The 13,282-nt window shown below is 38.9% G+C and overlaps 1 protein-coding gene across 30 annotated transcripts in view; it reads left to right on the top strand.

Moving 5' to 3' along the window:
* ADAM22 (ADAM metallopeptidase domain 22) overlaps positions 1-13,282 on the top strand; it is a 240,133-nt gene that overhangs the window by 60,109 nt on the left and 166,742 nt on the right. The window lies entirely within an intron of this gene.

Genomic DNA, 13,282 nt, shown 5'->3' with positions numbered 1-13,282 from the left:
TGTTGAAATGTATATACATATATATAGAATAGTCCAAATAATACATATGAATAAGTATAAAATATAAAGAGAATATCAGCTTAACCACTACCCAGGTATGGAATGTTACCAGTGTTCTCCAAATCTGTAGCATGCTCTCTCCTTCCCTAACAGTAGAAACAACCACCCTGACTTTTCTGATAATCATTTCAGTGATTTTCTTTATAGTTTTATCACCTATTTATGCATCCCTAAACACAAAGGTACATCTCTCTCTCTCTTTTTAAAAAAATTGGAATGTAGGATGGACTTGTGGATTTTTATTTATGCAATGTTTACATTCAATTAGTTATTACTCTTCATGATGTTCAAATTGTCCCAAAGTTGGCTCGTGGGAGCCCTTTCATTTTGGTTCCTGTGTCCCTTTGACATATTAATGACCCCATTAATATTTAAGGGCTTCTTTGCTTTCTGGGACAACAAGAAGGCTTTCTTTCATATGGAACAACCAGGTTCACTTTTAACTTTATAACAGATTTCTGTTTTTGTATGGTGACTAGTTTATGAACAGATACTTGTTATTTTGCTATTTCAATTTTATGTCATTATCATCTATAAAAAATTTTTTTTAATGTTTATTTATTTTTGACAGAGAGAGCGAGAGAGCAAGAGCATGAGCGGGGGAGGGGCAGAGAGAGAGGGAGACACAGAATCCAAAGCGGGCTCCAGGCTCTGAGCTGTCAGCACAGAGGCCGATGTGGGGCTCGAACTCATGAGCTGTGAGATCATGACCTGAGCCGAAGTCAGACACTCAACCTACTGAGCCACCCAGGCGCCCCTATCATCTTATTAATATTTCAGTTGTATTGCATTATCATCTCATTAAAACCCAAGACTGACAGCTATCACTTACTCTTATTTTTAATCAAATGTTGAACCAATGCATGAATCAGTGACAAAAGTATTTTAATTACTTGTTTTGGGGGAGGATTACCTTACACATAACAATTAAATTAAGCAAAATATAGGATCTCAGATATGGCTGTTTTCAGAATATCATGGTAGTTAACCGTATGTGGGGGTTGAGGTAATAGGAATTTGAAGAAACAATGGAGTTGAAACAGTCAATTAAAAGAGACCTATATTTGTTTCCCTACCCAAAGTAAAATTCTTAATGTCTTTTTCTCTTCCAACCAAAAGATTTGATTGAGATCTGTACGCCCTAATCCGATTTAACTGAGATCAGAGAAATGATCTTGTTGTTCAAGGTATTTTTGTCCATGTGGAGGAAACAAGACCTATACAGTGATGTACATTGGAAGCTGATCAAAGCCGTTTCTAGTTGTATAATCCAGGGAGAGAATGAACAGTTTTGCCAGTGTTCTGGGAACACGTCACAGAGAAAATATTTTTCTTCCTGAATTTTAAACCATGTAATATTTTACGAGGGCAAGGATTTTGTAAAACAGAGAAAAGGGACAGAACAATGATATGGTGATGTGAAAGTGCTCTGGGCAGAGTTGTATCAAGTTCAGAGAGCCAAAGAACGCTAGGAGGCCAAGTTGCTTCATTAGGCTGGGGCTTAACTAGGTGAGGTCTTGCATTGCTAGACCAAGGAATGTGGACTTTATGTGATTGGTAGTGGAGGACTGTCAAAGTTCTTACATGACTTAAGTCTTAAAATCAGTAGTGTGAAAGAAAACTTTGATGGTAGTATGGAAATTTGATTAATCATGAAAACAAAAACCTGGTAAAAACCTGTTTTGAGTTACTTAATAAGTTTTCTTTTATTAGTGGTTTTGATTTTCAAAATAATTCCTGACTCACATAGGTAGTATTACTTTTTAACTCTACCATAGGTGGTGATTTTCTTATGGTACTGTGAAATTGTTTTCTTATAGCACATTTTGGTAATAAATTAGTTAGGATGCTTTGGGCTAAAAGTGAAAGTCAAAGAGTCTTACATAATAGAAGATAATCTCACATAACTATAAATCCAGAGGCTGGGCAGCTCCAGCCTCTGTGACTCTAGCTTTGAAGCTTGCCATTCTCGTGTCCAGAAGAGCCAAAAAGACCACCTCTCCTCCTTTTCATTGTAGCAAATCATGAAACCTTTAAACTGAAATTTCCAAAGTCTTGTTGGCCAGAACTGGGTCAAATCTTCTGCTAACCTAGTCTTTGGCAAAGGTGAAGGTATCTCTGTGATTTGTTAATACTAATCAGGATCATTCTGGAAGTGGGGTGAGTTCATCTTCCCCCTGTCTCATGGGAGAAGGTAGGATATCTGACCCATTCTGGATTCTGTTAGCTAGTGCCATGTAGGGTAGATATTAGAGAGATAGCCAAGAAGGTCTGCCAAAGAAAGAACTTATTTATTGAAGGTGACCTTCAAAGAATAGATTGTAGTGCTATATCGTAATACTGCTGCTGAGTTCATTCCACAGACTTGCTGAAATCAGAACCTTCTGGTCTTCTAAATGCACACCCTTTCTACTTGAGCCAAGAGAAGCTCCCATTACCAAAAAGTAATGTGTCATGAGATAGTAAAACCTAGGAATTCTTACTGGATTTTATTAATTGGTTTTGATAATCCTATATATATATTATTATCCATATCCACTGAGACCCTGTAATAAATTGCTTTAATTTTTTCTCATTTTAGTAACTTTTGCCCTAAGTAGCTGAATAATCAGATTAGAAGTATTGAATGTCTGGTTGCCCAAGAATAGTCTTAGGCATTATTAGCCTTCCAGCTGCCAGGCTCTGGACCCCACCTGAGCCAATAGCTTCCCTCTGTAGGGAAGTCAGTATGCCTCAGGCGTTTTCAGCATTGCTTTACCCCTTCCACCATCTTACCCATCATGTGCAATCTGTCCTGCCCCTGTTGGGTGGTCACTTAACTAACTTTGTCCTGTTAATCACCTGTTCACTGATGAATTAGTCCATGCTTGTGTGTTGGCTTTTTCTAGTCCCCTTCTTGGTCTATATATGTGACTTTTTAGAGGTGTTCCTGCCCCTTAGGAGTAACTCAGTGGATTGACTAAATGTTGGTATTTCAGTCCAGCTAGGAAGACAGGGAACAGTTTTGAGCACTGTGAAATCTCTTAGATCTTACTGCACAAAAAGCATGATCTACACAGAATTAGCCCTAGTCAAAGGATAATTAGGGCCCATGAACACAAATATACACCAGACTTGACTGAGAGATTCCAAATACTCACACAATTAATCATTTAGAGGAAGAACAAAAATCATTTTAACAATGAAAGATTCTCAGTTTCCTGATATACAGTAACATAATAAGAAAAACTCCTCCTCTTTTCACAAAAATTATTTGAGTAGTATTTTATTAATTAAAGTGAATTCCATAGTGACAATGGTTGATTGTCATTCTTCAGCCAGACTTTGTGGAGATCAGGTATCCATTGTCACTTGAGTAATCTTTTTGCCCCATTACTTTTTGCCTCTCTAGATCTAATATTGATGTGGATCTAATTCATATCTCTTCTTAAAAAAATATTTTTTTCTGGCTGTGATCCCATTCTGTTTCCTCTTCTAAGGCTTGGTCCAGATTCTAGTAGAAAACAAAGCTCAATAGACATCACAGAAAACCCCAGTTATCACTTTGCTGTGTACTTTGCATTTAAAGTGCATAATTACACAAACTTCTTCAAATAAAAATTATCATGTGCATAGATAGTCTCTAAAGCCTAAGTAGTAAAGTGGCTTTGAAACAGCCCTTTGGCAGTGTTTTTTTAAAGGCCTTTTAGTTAACCAGTAACACATGGTTAGGGATATGAATACCAGAAGATTTTAGAGAAATAACAGATGTGGATTTATTCCTTCCTCTGCAAAAATTATCTTGGGAATTACAGTGCCTTGATGGAGAGGGTTAGGGTTTTCCCTCATGTGTGCCATTGATTGCTACTGAGCAATGCCCAGAAGAGCTGGACATTTTGATGTCCAAAAGGGCTCTTCTCGAAGGCCATAAACTAGTCTGCAAACCCGCTCCCCCAAGAACATCTTCCCTCCAAGATTATCCTAGCTATTCAAAATCAGTTTCTACATTACTGTCTTTCTTGTTAACAGCTTTCCTCAGCTTTCCTCAGTGATCTCAACTATGGCTGCATATTACAATTATTTGGAGAGTTTGAAAAACTGCCAGTACTTGGGGTTCACCGTAGACCAACTAGTTCAGTGGTTTTGCAGTGTGATCCCTGGACCAATAGCATCCACATCATCTGGGAACTTGTTAGAAAGGAACGTTCAGGGACCTCACGCAGACCTACTGAATCAGAACTTCTGATGGGTGGGACCCAAGAAACTGTTTTAATAAGCCCTCTGGGTGATTTTTGATGTATGTTCAAGTTTGAGAGCCACTGTTGTAGTGTTTTTTTCCCTCTGACATTCACCTCATGCCATTAATTTTTTTGTCATAATCTTGATATAGTCCAGACACCAGCCCAACCCTGTACTTATATGCCACTTAGCCTCTTACATATATTCCAAGATGAACTTTTTATTGAAGTTCTCAGTAATTAAAAACTCTTTTCACTCATATTATAATAAAGGTAATGTCTTCTGGACAAGTTTTGCTGAAAACTATGAACAGTTTTGTTGTTGGTGTCTTTTTTTTTTTTTTTTTTAACTATAACCTTGGCTATTACAAATTGGGTTGAAGAAGATTCCCCTGGGCTCTGTGTAGCTTCCTTTGATCTGATGTATTATATTGAGCTGGAAAATGGCAATTTGGCCACTCAGTGAGTCACCATGAGTTTGTTTTGCAATAAGAGGGACGTGGCTGTGAGACCAGGTTATTTGGGATTTTAGATCTGGTAGTAGGCATGACATTCTGGAAGTTCACAATATAGGGGCACTTGGGTGGTTCAGTCTGTTAAGTATGTGACTTCAGTTCAGGTCATGGTCTCACGGTTTGTGAGTTCAAGCTCTGCACCGGGCTCTGTGCTGTCAGTGCGGAGTCTGCTGCAGATCCTCTGTCTCCTTCTCTCTCTTCTCCCTCCCCTGCTCCTGCATGCTCTCTCTCTCTGTGTCTCTCTCTCTCTCTGTGTCTCTCTCTCTCTGTCTCTCTCTCTCTCTCTGTCTCTCTCTCTCTCTCTCTCTCTCTCTCACACACACACACACACACACACACACACACAAATGAATAAACAGTAAAAAAAATCACCCCAAATAAGATATATAGATAGATAGATAAATAAATAAATAAATTTCACAATATAGTAGGAGAGAAAAGGTAGCACAACAGGAAACCCTGGGTAGAAGATTGAGCTGGTTGTCTGACTAATAACGTACTGTGTTTCCTGAAGGACTTGAGGGATCAGTGTACAAGTTTGTATTAAGAAAGATTTAGCCTATAAATTCTGGAGTAGCAGGTACTCCGTTGTGCCCATTGTGGGTGTTTGATTAAATGGTACCTGTACCAACAGAGAGGCAATATGGTCAAGTGGTTAGTAGCAGACTTCGTAGCCAGACTGCCTGGGTTTAAAACTATGCTAGTTACTAGCGATGTGATCTTGGGCAAGTCAGTTAACTGCTCAGTGCCTGGGTTTCTCCATCTGTAAAACAGGGATGGTAACAGTACTTTTCTCTTGAGTGGTTGGCGGATTACATGGGTTAATGTATATGAAGCCCCCAGAACAGTGATGAGCATGTAGAGGTGCTCAGTAAATGTTTAACTGTTATAAACTGACAGAGGCACTTTTCTTTTAAAGAGTTGCTATGATGTCATCTGTCATGGAGGGACTGGCTAACTTTGAAACCTTTAACATAAAAGGGAGTTAAGAGATGAGATTACTATTGGAAGTTGTTTTGTTTCTGTTTTTGTTTTGTTTTTTTTTTGAGAGAGAGAAAGAGTATGAGCTGGGGGGGGGTGCAGAGGGAGAGAGAGGGAGAATTCATGATGAACATGAAGCCCCACCCAGGGCTCCAATCCCACGACCCTGGGATCATGACCTGAGCCCAAATCCAGAGTAAGATGCTGAACCGACTGAGCTACGCAGGAGCCCCTGTTTTTGTTTAAAGATAGATAATAAGGTTTTAGTGAAAGTTCCAAAGCCTTATTAGTATCCATTAACTTGGTAAGCTCACTGAACACATTTAAATAACAGAAATAGAGTTCTGAATCCTTGTGTGTAGTTCTGAAACCCCCCGCACCTCGATCACAGAAAGATTTTGTAAATTTGCTGTAATTCATTTGGCATTAAAAACCTCACTTGAACATACACATATTAGTTTTCTATTGGTGCCATAACAAGTTACCCTAAATTTAGTGGTACAGATTGGTACAGTGCAGATTGAATATCTCCCAGTTTCCGTGAGTCAGACGTGCAGGTACCAGTTGGCCCACCTGGATCCCCTGTTCTGTCTCACAGACCTCAGTGAAAGTGTCATCTGGACTGTGCTCCTTCCTGAGTGCTCTGAGGATGCCTGGACTTCCAAGTATTTTTAGGTTATTGGAAAAATTCAGTGTTTTGAGATTGTAGGACTAAGGTCCCACTTCCTTGCTGGCTGTTGGCCATGGATTGTTCTTCTCAAGGCTGCCCCACATTCCTCAGCTAGTGGCCCCCTTCCTCCATCTGCAAAAGCAACAATGGCCATTCACCTGCCTCCCAGACGTTGAATTGCGTGGACTCCCCTTTCTGCCTCCTCTTTGCCCTGCTGCCATTCTCTTTCACCATATCTCTCTGATCCACTCTTCTGTCTTCCTCTTCTGTTTTTTAGCATTCCTGTGATTACACTGGGGCCACCCAGATAATCTAGGAAAATCTGTTTTGAAGTCAGCGGATTAGTAACCTTAATTCTATCTGTGAAGTCTCTTTGTGTGGTACCTAGATTAGCATTTGATTGGCTAACCAGAGAATAGGAATTTTGGGGGACATTGTGAGAATTGTGCCTGCCCAGTGCATTAAACTATATAATAGTCTTTATCCTACTTATGGTATGAATATCATTTGGTGCAGAAATATCAAAATGTTTCATTAGAGCTTGCTGTCCTTGATCCTGCTGGGAGAATTACACAATATCTGCACATTGTTACCTTTCTAAAATTAAAAAAAAATTCTCAACTGCAAACACAGCTGGCCTCAGGGTTATTGAAAAGATTGTGGACTTATAATAAAAAAAATACTGGTGAAAGATATTTTTAAAAAGCATTTATATTGATAATATATTTTAAAGTATTATGGAATGTTACATACGTAACAGTACTTGAGAACAGGAAAATGAGTATGTTTTTCAGATTCATACTTACAGAACTAAAAGGGATTTTCAAGGGGTGCCTAGGTGGCTCATGATATCAGTTAAGTGTCTGACTCTTGATTTCAGCTCCAGTCATGATCTTACGGTTTGTGGGTTTGAGCCCTGCGTCAGGCTCTGTGCTGATGGCATGGAGCCTCCTTGGGATTCTCTCTCCCTGTCTCTCTGCCCCTCCCCTGCTCATGCTCTGTCTCTTTCTCTCAAAATAAATAAATAATCTTTGAAAGGGATTTTCAAGATAAAACCATTATTTTAAAGTTTCAGAAGGAGGCATCAATATTACAGGTAAGAGAAAGGATGAAAGAAAAGAACATTTATCAAATACTATACTGTTAACTTTAGATAGCTATACAACACACACACGTATGTGTATATGTGTGTAATTTAATTTACTCAAGGTCACATGGCTAGTCACTGTGAAACTGGAATTTGAACTTGGTTCTGACTTCAAAGTCAGCTTTCTCCATTCACCAAAGAAGCATCTATTTGGAAGCAGATCTGGGATTTAAACACTAGCCTCTGTCTCACCCTGTTAAAATAGTTGTTTTCAATCCATAATTATAGATTTACAAGTGCTTTCTGAAATATTTAAAACATTTTGAAACTTCTTACAGGGGCAATTTATGATGCTTGACTTTTTACCAAAATTAAGTTGCATTTAGGCTATCAGTTATATAGGATTGAAAATTACCACTATTTTAGGATCAATTTTAATTGGTTAAATCTTAAGAGTAGAGTCTCTTGAGTATTTTATTCTTAGGCGAATTCTTTATTAAAAATTATTTGCTATAAATTGCCGTCTCTCAAAATGACACCGTTTACCAATTTAACAGTCATTATCGAGTGCTAGAAATAATAATACCCTTTTCCAATATTGGAACATTTCATAACATTTGGTGTTGTTAAGTTTAGATATCCAGCTTGTTATTCTTTCTATATAAAATATTCTCTTTTGAAAAGTAAACAGCTTCCCTACTGATTCTCTTTAAATTCCTCCTCGCTGTTTTGGTCTCTGTTTTCTCTGTGTAGTAAAGTGTTGACAGAAAGCAAATGTACTGAGAGATAAAAATATGCATCAATTAGAGCAGCAAATCACAGTGTAGTTTTCAAATGAGGTATTTTAGCTAAGACACAAGAAACACAGCTGTAATAAGTGTCTGAATAGGAATTTGTTCCAAATTGTTACTAAAATAATCTTATTTTCTATTTTACAATTGTCACAGGGGATAAAAAACGAGAATAGGCATGCATATTCTCGATCGTGCATTACTTTGAAAAATAAATATCAGGCAAAGACTAATGATTTTCCTAATGTCTTCATTCTGTTCCTGTTATTTTGTTTTTATATCCACAAAGAAAATATTCTAGTTTAACATGATTTATTATGATAAAAGTTTTAAAATCTTGGCTCGGGACCAGCTTTATGATTCAACAAAATAGGTTTTGTGTTACATAATGTGGATTCTTTTTTTTTTTTTTTTTTTTTTTTTTAAATTTTTTTTTTTCAACGTTTATTTATTTTTGGGACAGAGAGAGACAGAGCATGAACGGGGGAGGAGCAGAGAGAGAGGGAGACACAGAATCGGAAACAGGCTCCAGGCTCTGAGCCATCAGCCCAGAGCCTGATGCGGGGCTCGAACTCCCGGACCGCGAGATCGTGACCTGGCTGAAGTCGGACGCTTAACCGACTGCGCCACCCAGGCGCCCCCATAATGTGGATTCTTTAACAAAAATGTTACCTTGCAAAACTGAAGCTTTGAGATAGATACCTATATTGAATGTGATTATTTGAATATTTTTCCATTTGGAGTAAAGCTTATGAAATATTTCTTTCAGATTTCTTTCAGTAGGAATAAATACGGTTTTAATTAACTGCAGTGTTTTGGGAAGTTAGGAGGTGGAACGGCTGAGAAGGGAAAATAGGTTTTGTTCTTAACCCTGGTCTTGAGGAAGGTTGCTCTCCATCTCTTTTGTTTGTTGGTTATTATTTGTCTTTGTTTTAGACAGAATTCCAGGTCAGGCAGTGTGATTGTATCATCTTGGACTTGCTTCTATCATTTGTGGGCTCACAAGAATAGAGATTGGTTAGCTTTTATGGGATTCAGTCTGAGGAAGACCCTTTATACTCTGGGTCTTCCCCATCTTTCAGCCCAAAGCTGTAGAGACTTATGCTGAAACAGCAAGAAGGACTTTGAAAACTCAAAGGCTAAGGTATTTAGGAATAAATAATTCTTTCTTGTTTAGAGATCTAGTATTTCACTGTCTGTTTAGACTGGGGACTGAGGCTCTCTGATTTCCTGATTTTATAAACTTGTGTTTATACCTGGGGAATTATCCACTTCAAAGCCAGGGGTGGCGGTTTGGGGTAGATAGCATTTTGAGTTTTAATGGTAGAATTGATGTGTGGTACACTATGTGCTTCCACTTAATAACTTTGTACTTAAAATTTTTTTTAATGTTTGTTTATTTTTGAGAGAGAGAGAGAGAGAGATAAGGAGAGAAAGAGAGAGATAAGAAGAGAGAGAGAGAGAGACAGAGAGAGAGAGAGAACATTCCCCAGGGAGGGCAGCGAGGGAAGGAGACAGAGAATCCAAAGCAGACTCCACGCTGTCACTGCAAACTGTGAGATCAAGACCTAAGCCAAAGTTGGACACTCAGCTGACTGAGCCACCAAGGCGCCCCAATAACTTTGTATTTTTAAGGCCAGGCTTATAATATAGAAGACAGTGATCATTTCTCCATTGTTCCATGTGGTGCTTAACAGTGTCTGTAGTTCTCACCAATAGGTGAGTCTTTTAGGATCTAATACTTGGGTGAAGAACTAGCAAGGTGAGACAAGGAGGAGCAAACACATTGGAAGTTTTCCATCTGTAGGTCTGTTTGTAGAAAAGTGAAAACTATAGCAAAGCAGGAATTCAGAAGACCCAGGTTTGAGCTGTCGCTCTGTGATGTAGCAGTTATGTAACCTCAGCTATATGCTGTATTATCTCTCTGGAGGTCGGTTTCCTTGACTTTAAAATGGTGAGTGTTCTTTTTCTGCTTTGTCTTGGAGAATTGTTGTCAAGAGCTAATGTTACAAACTTTGCCACCTCACCAAATATGACGTGTATTGCTTGGGAATCTTTCATTTGTAAATGACAAAAAATTAAGTCAACTGTCCAAAGGAAGAAAGAGATTTACTGAAGGCCAGGGGCAGGACTGGATTTCATTATCAGGATTTGGTTGCTGTCCACTCTCAACTCTAGTCCTCTCCATCTTGAGCTTGTAATCCAATGTATTTCTCTGGGCATGATAGCTGATGTGCCTTCAAGTTCAGTCCAGTAGAGACGACTGCCTGCCTCTGTCTCAGTGAGTCTCATTGTCTTCCACCAGCTTTACTTGAGTCACATACCTGTCTCTGAACCTGGCAGTATAACCAGGAAATATTATGTGGCCAGTGGCTAGGGCCAGTCTGGACCTACCCCTGGAGCAGGGAGTGGAATTGATCTCTCCCAAAGCTCATGGCATGAATGTGAAGAGGGCTGATTCCCCCCAAAGAATTTCAGGGAATGCTTTTACCAACTTCAAGGTATACTGTGTCATGAGAACAATTTGCCAGTGAACAAGATACTGTTATTTTCTTCTCTGTGAAGAGACTCTGTAATGGCTTAAAAGGAAAGTTAAGAAATAATGGATGGGCATTCATAAATTTCAGGAAAGGACCAAATTTAAAAGGGAATTTTATTCAGTAAATCATAGAGGAAAAAGGCCAGAAATGTATGGAGGACAGATAAATAATGTTACGGGTGAAGCAGAATCCTCTCCTGTATGTAACTTGGATGAGAGTCATCATGCCTAGTGATAATAGCCTCCACCCTATTGGATGGCCATTTTATGAGACTGTTTTTACTTCCTTCTTGATCCTAACCCAAGAAACAATTCATTTTTAAAGAGCTTCAGCCCAAAGGAATAGGATTAGGAAAAGCTCATTCTTGGCTGAAATAAGAGGAGGATGTTATTTGTGACGTGTTGGAACCTTTAGTCAGAAGGAGAAATCCTATGTCAGAAATGTACCTGTTCTTGCCAGAATAGTAGCTACAACAATAGTGAAACTGATGCTGATTTTCAGTGACTCCAAGTGGAGTCAGAATGAAAAGAGGTGAAACAGGGAAATTTACAAAAACTCCACTAAAATTTTGTTTGGGAAAGACAGCTGCAGGAGGCATGCTATTGAGAACTGGGAGTCTTCAAAGGTCTGGAATAAACAAACCCAAGGAGACTTAGAGAGGCAGAAAGTTAAACAACTATTAACTCAGGAAAGAAATTGACCATTTAAAATGGCTTCTTTGTTATTGCAGAAACTTTATATTATTTTTCTCATTTAAACCTCATGATAATTCTTGTTTATACATATGGAGAAATTCAAGCTCAAATAAGTAACTTGGCCAAGGTTCTACAGCGAGTCAGTATTAGTGGTGAGGCTGGTGATTGCCAGAGGTGATTGCCTGGCAATCACATGGATTGGCGGTGGTCCTGGAGTGACTCAGGTATTATGTACAGCTTCTTAGAAGTCAGAACAACCTTTGTTCATTAGGATTGTTCCCTCAAATTAGATATATCCTGAGAATCACTTTTAAATTCAGGGCTGGTTGCCTGAATTAACTATTATAAAATACTTGGCTATTTCAAATTGGGGAGGTGAAGAGAGGGCAGATTAGAGTCTCCAAATGTAGGGAAATCTTGTTCTTTATAAAGAGGGAGCTCTGATTTTCAGTGTTCCTAAAGAAAAGTTTCTGTGATCAGAGAAATTTGGGAAATGCACTGCAGTATGTCCACCTCTTGATGTCATATGCAGATTAAATATGTGGCACCCGGGAAATCGCCCTTGCTCTACGGAGTCTTAAGGGAGCACTCAGAAACGTATGGGCTTGTTAGTGGTTGCTTGCATCTGGTGGACAGGCAGACAGAAGATCTGAGTAGGAACCGTTAAGAGTCTAGAAAGAAACGTATGAAAAAAAAAGACTTGAAAACCGAAATGAATCTTTATTTAAGGAGAAACATCAGCAGCTAGGGCTTTTTTTGTGGATTGAAGGCCTGGGAAGACTTCTCTTCCTGGGAGTACCACTGTGTGGCCTCTTCATACAGTAGAGACCTGGAGGCTTCCGAGGCCTCCTCATATAGTGGAGACTTGGAATCTTTTTCTTGTACTTGGTATCTGTCAGCTTGGTGACAAATACCCACGTGTTAAAGGCTCTGAGAAGCTCTAAGGTAAGAAACTTGATGAACTCAGCATATCTCTAACCTTCTTGACCCACGTATGTATCTGTCGGGGGCAGGCATGAAAACACCTTTTAATATCTTTTGGACCACAGTCAAGGAAATAAAGACTCAAGATATGACCAGGGTCACATTATGAGCTTTGATGCCTGAAGCACTGAAGAAAGGGCAATGGCCTATGAAATGTAATTCGAAATAAAAACAATAAGCTGTAAAATAAGGTAAGGAAGTCCCACAAAGTTCTAATTTTCTAAATGATAAAAGCATGTACCATTTACTGTGTGCCAGGTGAACACTCACATATATAAATATGTTCAAAACTCACAGGAGTAAACTGAGGCACAGAGAGATTAAGTCAATTGCATAAGGCCACTCACAGAGTTTGTGGTAGAGCTGAGATTCAAAATGAGGCAGTTTGGTGCTAAAGTTTATGCTGTTAAACAATATATATTCTACCTCTAAGATTAATAACTTGGATGCTTTTGAAAATTTGTTGATTTTTTTTGTCAAAAAATCTTTTTTCTCATTTGGGGGGGCGTAGGTCTTGTTTTTCTAGAGCCCTAAGCATCAGTATAGTTGGGCTTTTTTTGTTTTTTTAAAGTTTACTTATTTGTTTTGAGAGAGAGTGAGAGAGAGCAGGGGAGGGGCAGAGAAAGGGAGAGAGAGAGAGATAATCCCAAGCAGGCTTGCACTGGCAGATGGATGCTGATGTGGGGCTCCAACTCACAAACCATGGTTCATGACCTGAGCCAAAATCAAGTGTCAGACGCTT

Source organism: Puma concolor, chromosome A2 (genome assembly GCF_028749965.1).
Source record: "Puma concolor isolate L17-30 chromosome A2, mPumCon1.1.hap2, whole genome shotgun sequence".
Taxonomy (NCBI): Eukaryota; Metazoa; Chordata; class Mammalia; order Carnivora; family Felidae; genus Puma; species Puma concolor.
Note: the sequence above shows the minus strand (reverse complement) of the source record. Positions and strands in the feature narration are given on the sequence as shown.